Here is a 9,372-nt window from a genome sequence, read left to right as displayed (position 1 = left end):
GACAGCACAAGTGATATACAACCATTGTGATGGGATCCTTGGATTTGAAGGTTCTTGTAATCCATCCTATCAATATTCTAGCTGACGCAATATTTGCTTGGTTATGTTCCCTAAATGTTAAATCGTCGGACATCATAATTCACAGATCATTTACATACTGCTTTCCTACTATAGGCATATTTGATTATGTTTTGTATCCTGTATTATGTTCTCATTTTTACCGTACCTGAGTACCTGAAGTTTATCACTGTTAAACATCATGTTATTTTCTGCTGCCCAGTCGAAAACCTTATTAATATTTGCTTGTAGGTCTTCATTGTCTTCAGCATTAGTTTTTCCTTCTTCAAAGTGCAGATAATGCACTTGTAAATTAATTTGTGAAGCACCTGAGCATTTTCACTGTACATTAAAATAGATCCGTCATGATGAAAGCAAACCCAGCCTCAGGCACCTCCTCTCACAATTCAGTTGAGAAATGAAGTAAACTGAGCGACTGCTTGCTGAAGATATTGAGCGAGGGACCAACAACTGCCGCCCGATCCAATTTCACCGGCTTTGCCTGAGTGAAAGTCAATCGGCGATATCCAACTCCCCAGAGAGGAGGGGAGAGCGAGGAGAGTGAACGGCAGGAATTATTGATTCTCAAGACGGAGAAAGGAGGCAAATCATATTTGAACCCTTACAAATGATGGAAAGTGGTCTGGAAGCACTAGAAATGACGGGTATATTAAATAAATATTGGTTAATGAAATGACGAAAACATCTTAATTTGACCTTAAATAAATAAAGGAGTATATCTCTATTAAATACAGTATATTATAGTATATTATATACAGTATATGTCTATTAGCGAGACAACCTGACCTTCCACGCTTGACGGAGACCATATCTTCACTACACACCGTTCATCATTGTATCTCTTCACTAAACACAACTTTCAACACTGTAACCTTCTACACTACACACGATCACCATCATCACCATAAAAGTCTTCATTATCCGAGCATCGCTAGGTACACCATCTACAATCTTCATCGTCACTACTTACCCCTCACTTTCACTACCGTCCCTCTCCTTCCCCACCTTCCCTACCCTTCACCTACCTAACTACCCTTCCGCATGTCTTCTGTTCACTACCTTCCCTTTCTTTCACTATCTTCTCTCTAAATCAACAGCTTCCTTATCCTTCACCACGTTCCTTCTTCTTCACAATTTTCCCTATCTTTCACGTGCCCTTTTACTCTTCCTTACATCAAAACGTCTTTTTTTTTTCAGGGATATTCCTGCGCGGGCCCTAAGCCTCTGGCTGGTCCACTAAGTGTTGAACAAAACGTTAATAACCTTTCTCAACCTTTGCTGCCCTTCGTCACATTCCCTACACTTCACCACCTACCGTACCCTATATATATATATATATATATATATATATATATATATATATATATATATATATATATATATATATATATATATATATATATTTTTTTTTTTTGAGAAATATACAAGAGTTGTTACATTCTTGTACAGCCACTAGTACGCGTAGCATTTCGGGCAGGTCCCTGGAATACGATCCCCTGCCGCGAAGAATCGTTTTTTCATCAAAGTACACATTTTACTGTTGCGTTAAACAGAAGCTACAGTTAAGGAATTGCGCTCAGTAAATCCTCCCCGGCCAGGATACGAACCCATGACATAGCGCTCGCGGAACGCCAGGCGAGTGTCTTACCACTACACCACGGAGACTGTATCGAAAGAGAAAATGTCTGTCAGTCTGTCTGGTTGTGTCTGTCCAAAGTTCGAGGTCACTTGGGGCTAGCCTAGCCCAAATTTGCAAAGGAGGGGGCGGGGAGGAGATTATCTGGGGCATGGGGCGGACATAGGCTGGTTGGGGTTAGCCTAAGTTTAACACTTCAAGAAATATAAGCGTTAACTAACACCAACAGGCCATTTTCATGGAATTTAGTGAAAGTGGAAGAGGGGGGAGAGTGGAAAAGGGGGAAGGTGGGAAAAGGAGAGAGTGGGAGGGAAGAGGGTGAAGTGGGGCGAAGAGAAGGGGAGGGAAGAGTTGGAAGTGGGGCGAAGAGGGGGGGGTATGTGGTGAGGGAAAACAGATTATCCCAGGCATGGTCTTGTAATTTCACTGTCTTCATGCATTTAAACACATAATTTGGAATATGAACTTGACTTTAATTTCCTGAACCCATGCTATGTGGCGTAGGAATCAGTGACGCTGATCTCGTCATCCGGCTGGTTGAGATGACCTTATCACAAGGATTAGGAGTCCAATTGAGGAGGAATCTCTTGGGAGAAGAGCTCTGTAGGCAATATATTGCAGCTTATGTTACGGGATTACTCAAGTCTCGGGCTGAAAGGTTATTCTTATGAGACTAGACTCAAGAGACTGAAACAACAATATACTAAATTCCCAGGGCCAATAACGTCAATGTTAAATTCTGAAGTGATTTTTTTTTTTTTTTTTTTTTTTTTTTTTTTTTTTTTTTTTTTTTTTTTTTTTTTTTTTTTTTGAGATATATACAAGAGTTGTTACATTCTTGTACAGCCACTAGTACGCGTAGCGTTTCGGGCAAGTCCCTGGAATACGATCCCCTGCCGCGAAGAATCGTTTTTTCATCCAAGTACACATTTTACTGTTGCGTTAAACAGACGCTACAGTTAAGGAATTGCGCCCAGTAAATCCTCCCCGGCCAGGATACGAACCCATGACATAGCGCTCGCGGAACGCCAGGCGAGTGTCTTACCACTACACCACGGAGACTGCAACCACGGAGATTCAGAATACTGAAGTGATTTAATGAAATATATGTGCCCAAAATAGTTACGAGCGCTGTCGGGTATTAGGATTAAAAATCAGAACACTTTCCAATACTTTTGTACAGTCTGTTGGCTGAGTGGTTATAGTACCAAGCCAAGCCAGTGGGCATGGATTGCCTGGCTGACCAGATTCGAATGCTAAACTAACATAACTAAATCAATACTTAATGTTCTTAATATAATATATTAATATTTAAAATAAACGAATAGGAAACAATTGATTGAAAATAAAGAAACTCACTCGACCTTTAGGCAAATCGGGCCTTGCCTAATAGGCCGAGTGATTTTCTTTATTATCAATAAAATGTTTCCAATTAGTTTATTTGAATTATTATTATTATATTATATTAGGAACATAAATTAATGACTTAGTTGTGTTAGTTTAGATTACGTTAAGATAGGTTAGGTTAAGTCAGGTAGGGTTGGTTAGGTTCGGTCATATATCTACGTTAGTTTTAACCCAAAATAAAAAATATTAACTTATTCGTAGTGAAATGGATAGTTTTATCATTTCATAAGAAAAAAAATTGAAAAATATTTAAATTCAGGAAAACTTGGCTTATTAGGCAAATCGGGCCTTGCATAGTAGGCTGAGGAGTGCGTTCTGGCTACTAGGTACAACATATATATATATATATATATATATATATATATATATATATATATATATATATATATATATATATATATATATATATATATATATATATATATATATATATATATATATTATCAAATATGACCGAAAAAGTAAGATTAATAATTCTAACACGAATTTTCTCAATCTTTCGTACATTTCTTTTCACTGTTGGTGGTAATTCAAAAATCAATTCTCCAAAATTCATTTTTATTTCTAGTCTGACGCGACACTTGAGCGCGTTTCGTAAAACTTATTACATTTTCAAAGACTTTAGTTTACACATACACAACTGAATAGAACTTACACATCTCCGATTTGTTTATATCTTCATTTGAGTGAGGTAGTATTAATAGGGTATTAATTTCATCAACACAAGACAGAACACAAAACAATGGGTATTGAATAGAAGTGATTGTAGAAAGCCTATTGGTCCATATTTCTTGATGCTTCTATATTGGAGCGGAGTCTTGAGGTGGGTAGAATATAGTTGTGCATTAATTGGCTGTTGATTGCTGGTGTTGACTTCTTAATGTGTAGTGCCTTGCAAACGTCAAGTCGCCTGCTATCGCTGTATCTATCGATGATTTCTGTGTTGTTCGCTAGGATTTCTCTGGCGATGGTTTGGTTGTGGGAAGAGATTATATGTTCCTTAATGGAGCCCTGTTGCTAATGCATCGTTAAACGCCTAGAAAGAGATGTTGTTGTCTTGCCTATATACTGGGTTTTTTGGAGCTTACAGTACCCAAGAGAGCATTTGAAGGCATAGACGACGTTGGTCTCTTTTAAAGCGTTCTGCTTTGTGTCTGGAGAGTTTCTCATGAGTAGGCTGGCCGTTTTTCTGGTTTTATAGTAAATCGTCAGTTGTATCCTCTGATTTTTGTCTGTAGGGATAACGTTTCTATTAACAATATCTTTCAGGACCCTTTCCTCCGTTTTATGAGCTGTGGAAAAGAAGTTCCTGTAAAATAGTCTAATAGGGGGTATAGGTCTTGTGTTAGTTGTCTCTTCAGAGGTTGCATGGCGTTTCACTTTCCTTCTTATGATGTCTTCGATGAAACCATTGGAGAAGCCGTTGTTGACTAGGACCTGCCTTACCCTACAGAGTTCTTCGTCAACTTGCTTCCATTCTGAGCTGTGGCTGAGAGCACGGTCGACATTTGCGTTAACAACACTCCTCTTGTACCTGTCTGGGCAGTCGCTGTTGGCATTTAGGCACATTCCTATGTTCGTTTCCTTAGTGTAGACTGCAGTGTGGAAACCTCCGCTCTTCTCCATGACTGTTACATCTAGAAAGGGCAGCTTCCCATCCTTTTCCATCTCGTAAGTGAAACGCAGCACGGAACTCTGCTCAAACGCCTCCTTCAGCTCCTGCAGATGTCTGACATCAGGTACCTGTGTAAAAATGTCGTCAACATACTTGCAGTTTGAGCAGAGTTCCGTGCTGCGTTTCACTTACGAGATGGAAAAGGATGGGAAGCTGCCCTTTCTAGATGTAACAGTCATGGAAAAGAGCGGAGGTTTCCACACTGCAGTCTACACTAAGGAAACGAGCATAGGAATGTGCCTAAATGCCAACAGCGACTGCCCAGACAGGTACAAGAGGAGTGTTGTTAACGCATATGTCGACCGTGCTCTCAACCACAGCTCAGAATGGAAGCAAGTCGACGAAGAACTCTGTAGGGTAAGGCAGGTCCTAGTCAACAACGGCTTCTCCAATGGTTTCGTCGAAGTCATCATAAGAAGGAAAGTGGAACGCCATGCAACCTCTGAAGAGACAACTAACACAACACCTATACCCCCTATTAGACTATTTTACAGGAACTTCTTTTCCACAGCTCATAAAACAGAGGAAAGGGTCCTGAAAGATATTGTTAATAGAAACGTTATCCCTACAGACAAAAATCAGAGGATACAACTGACGATTTACTATAAAACTAGAAAAACGGCCAGCCTACTCATGAGAAACTCTCCAGACACAAAGCAGAACGCTTTAAAAGAGACCAACGTCTTCTATGCCTTCAAATGCCCTCTTGAGGACTGTAAGCTCCAAAAAACCCAGTATATAGGCAAGACAACAACATCTCTTTCTAGGCGTTTAACGATGCATAAGCAACAGGGCTCCATTAAGGAACATATAATCTCTTCCCACAACCAAACCATCGCCAGAGAAATCCTAGCAAACAACACAGAAATCATCGATAGATACAGCGATAGCAGGCGACTTGACGTTTGCAAGGCACTACACATTAAGAAGTCAACACCAGCAATCAACAGCCAATTAATGCACAACTATATTCTACCCACCTCAAGACTCCGCTCCAATATAGAAGCATCAAGAAATATGGACCAATAGGCTTTCTACAATCACTTCTATTCAATACCCATTGTTTCGTGTTCTGTCTTGTGTTGATGAATTTAATACCCTATTAAATACCACCTCACCCTATCCACCTCACTCAAATGTAGATATAAACAAATCGGAGATGTGTAAGTTCTATTCAGTTGTGTATGTGTAACTAAAGTCTTTGAAAATGTAATAAGTTTTACGAAACGTGCTCAAGTGTCGCGTCAGACTAGAAATAAAAATGAATTTTGGAGAATTGATTTTTGAATTACCACCAACAGTGAAAAGAAATGTACGAAAGATTGAGAAAATTCGTGTTAGAATTATTAATCTTACTTTTTCGGTCATATTTAATAATATATATATATATATATATATATATATATATATATATATATATATATATATATATATATATATATATATATATATACATATACATATATATATATATACATATATAAATATATATATATATATATATATATATATATATATATATATATATATATATATATATATATATATATATTATTCATATATCCATCCCTTCCTGTCACACTTGGGGGCCTCGGCGTTCGCACAGCAACACAAATTGCTGTACCAGCGTTCCTGTTCTCCTCAATGACATCTGAAAACTGGTGAAGGAAATCCTACCTGAGTACCTAGGTCAACAAGCAGGGGTCCATGATCCCAGCTTTTCGGTCTGCACTACCAAATGGGTCTCTCTTGAGGGACATCACCCAAACCACCACCTCATGAAGCTCACAAGCAATCCAGTTGGGATGGCCCCATTGTCGACCAAGAATCCAACCAGCTGCGAGATGCCTAGAAGCTGTGACATCACCACATGACACTGCCCGATTTAGAGCTGCAGCAGGTCCCCATGCAGGTGACTTCCTATTAGTAACCCCAATGTCAGCAACTAGCATGTGTCTCACACCACAGGCCCTCCAAATTGCTGTGGATCTCTGCCTCGCTGCCCCAATCCACACCGTATATCGGTTCATTTACGGTGGGGCAATGGCCGACCGGTACGGACGTCACGGCCTTCTCTGCCAAAAGACAGGAGGACGGCATGCAAGACACGGCGAGGTAAATTACATTAGTAAGAGAAGCTTTACCACAGCCGGTTGTCCAGCAGAGAGAGAGCCTCGTTACCTAATGCCCCGCAACTCTGACGAGCCTGTCGGTCGCCCAGACGGGATCACAGTGAACCCCTGGAAGAATGGTAGGTATTAATGTAAACCACTTACCATTGTTTGGTAGTTCCGAAAGTGTTAATGTAAATAATTAATAGAGTGTTGGTTGTCCGAGTGACAAGTGTTTCATTTGAGAGGAGTTGTTTTGTTATTGTTGTTGTGCATTACCATCAATATTGATTGCCACTGTAACTGTCGTGTGCAGTTGAGTCAGTGTTCAGTAGTGTTCAGTTAGTTCAACCTTTTACAAACGCAAGAAGGCTAGAGACTGAGGTCTTGTGTATACCAGAGTGGTGGGACCGTGTCCTGCTGCCCCTGGTGCTGTTTAGCTGTTGTGGTGACACTGGAATTAACGTAACGAAACGTGAATTACCGTGTATTAGTAAGTACGTTTGTCGAATAAATTGTTGTTTTGTTGCAAAAGTGTCTTTACGTCAATCCATTTATGTTTCTTTTACCCCGTTAGCTTGTTTTCTTCAGTTACATCTATGTTCTTGAGATTAACTGAGTTAAGTTCAGGGATAAAGCCCCACAGATTCAAACACTAAATATTCTATTAGGTGTGAGGATCTATTATTTACCCTCAACATGGATTTTTTTAGTAGAGGAACTAGCGACCTAGTGACGGGAGGTTCGTGTAGTCGGACCTCGTTGTGTGCTCTCGCCTGAAGGGTTGGGCTGTTGTTGACTCAATCAACCCCTCAGACGTAAAGTAACAGTCATATTCTGGCACCCAGTAAGAAGCTAAGAGTTGTGTGTTGTTGGACTAAGGTGAAAGGAAAACCTGCGACCTCACATTGCTAATTAAAAGAACACTTTTAGTTAGAGTGATTGGACAGTGACCTTGTATGTTGAGAGAATTGTTAAGTTATATATATTTAAATTAACTAATTATAGGTAAGAGTCAAGTATTATATCTTGTTCTACCTGTAAATATTATAAGAAAATGGTCGGCTTGAACAAAAGATAACTACACATAATTCAGATCCATCAGGACCAGAAATTAAACAACTATTCAAAACAAGGTGGGTGCTTCTGTACTTGGTAACACGGGCTTATAGTCATATATACATATCAAATAAGCGTGTTTAGATTAGACTGAATCTAATTTTATTAATTAAATGATAGGTGTATCTACTTTTATATTACTGTGTAGTAATTTTTCAATTTATTATGCATAAGCTTAAATAAGTTTTCTGGGTTGATATCGAATTAAGTCAAGACCGCTGGGCGCCTCTCATTACACCTGGTGCCGCTGTTCACCTAGCAGTAACTAGGAAGTTGATTTTTAGTCGATCATTGTGTGCCGCTTTCTGAGGAATTGTCAAATTATTGGATATTGGATATTGGTTATTGTTGTTGGCGGCGTGACGACACGACCCTAACGCTTCTCCATATTGGTCAGCTGCTCTTTGACCCCACAGCTGCTCTTTGACCCCACAGCTGCTCTTTGACCCCACAGCTGCTCTTTGACCCCACAGCTGCTCCTTGACCCCACAGCTGCTCCTTGACCCCACAGCTGCTTCTTGACCCCACAGCTGCTTCTTGAGCCCACAGCTGCTCCTTGACCCCACAGCTGCTCCTTGACCCTACAGCTGCTCCTTGAGCCCATAGCTGCTCATTGAGCCCACAGCTGCTCCTTGAGCCCACAGCTGCTCCTTGAGCCCACAGCTGCTCATTGAGCCCACAGCTGCTCCTTGACCCTACAGCTGCTTCTTGACCCCACAGCTGCTTCTTGACCCCACAGCTGCTTCTTGAGCCCACAGCTGCTCATTGACCCCACAGCTGCTCCTTGACCCTACAGCTGCTTCTTGACCCCACAGCTGCTTCTTGACCCCACAGCTGCTTCTTGACCCCACAGCTGCTCCTTGACCCTACAGCTGCTCCTTGACCCCACAGCTGCTTCTTGAGCCCACAGCTGCTCCTTGAGCCCACAGCTGCTCCTTGAGCCCACAGCTGCTCCTTGAGCCCACAGCTGCTTCTTGAGCCCACAGCTGCTCATTGAGCCCACAGCTGCTTCTTGAGCCCACAGCTGCTCCTTGAGCCCACAACAGCTCCTTGAGCCCACAGCTGCTCATTGAGCCCACAGCTGCTCCTTGAGCCCACAGCTGCTTCTTGAGCCCACAGCTGCTCCTTGAGCCCACAACAGCTCCTTGAGCCCACAGCTGCTCATTGAGCCCACAGCTGCTCCTTGAGCCCACAGCTGCCCATTGAGCCCACAGCTGCTCCTTGAGCCCACAGCTGCTCCTTGAGCCCACAGCTGCTCCTTGAGCCCACAGCTGCTCCTTGAGCCCACAGCTGCTCCTTGAGCCCACAACAGCTCCTTGAGCCCACAGCTTCCTGTTCACAGTGAC

The sequence above is a fragment of the Procambarus clarkii genome, chromosome 25 (assembly GCF_040958095.1).
Source record: "Procambarus clarkii isolate CNS0578487 chromosome 25, FALCON_Pclarkii_2.0, whole genome shotgun sequence".
Taxonomy (NCBI): Eukaryota; Metazoa; Arthropoda; class Malacostraca; order Decapoda; family Cambaridae; genus Procambarus; species Procambarus clarkii.
This window is presented reverse-complemented; position numbering follows the sequence as displayed.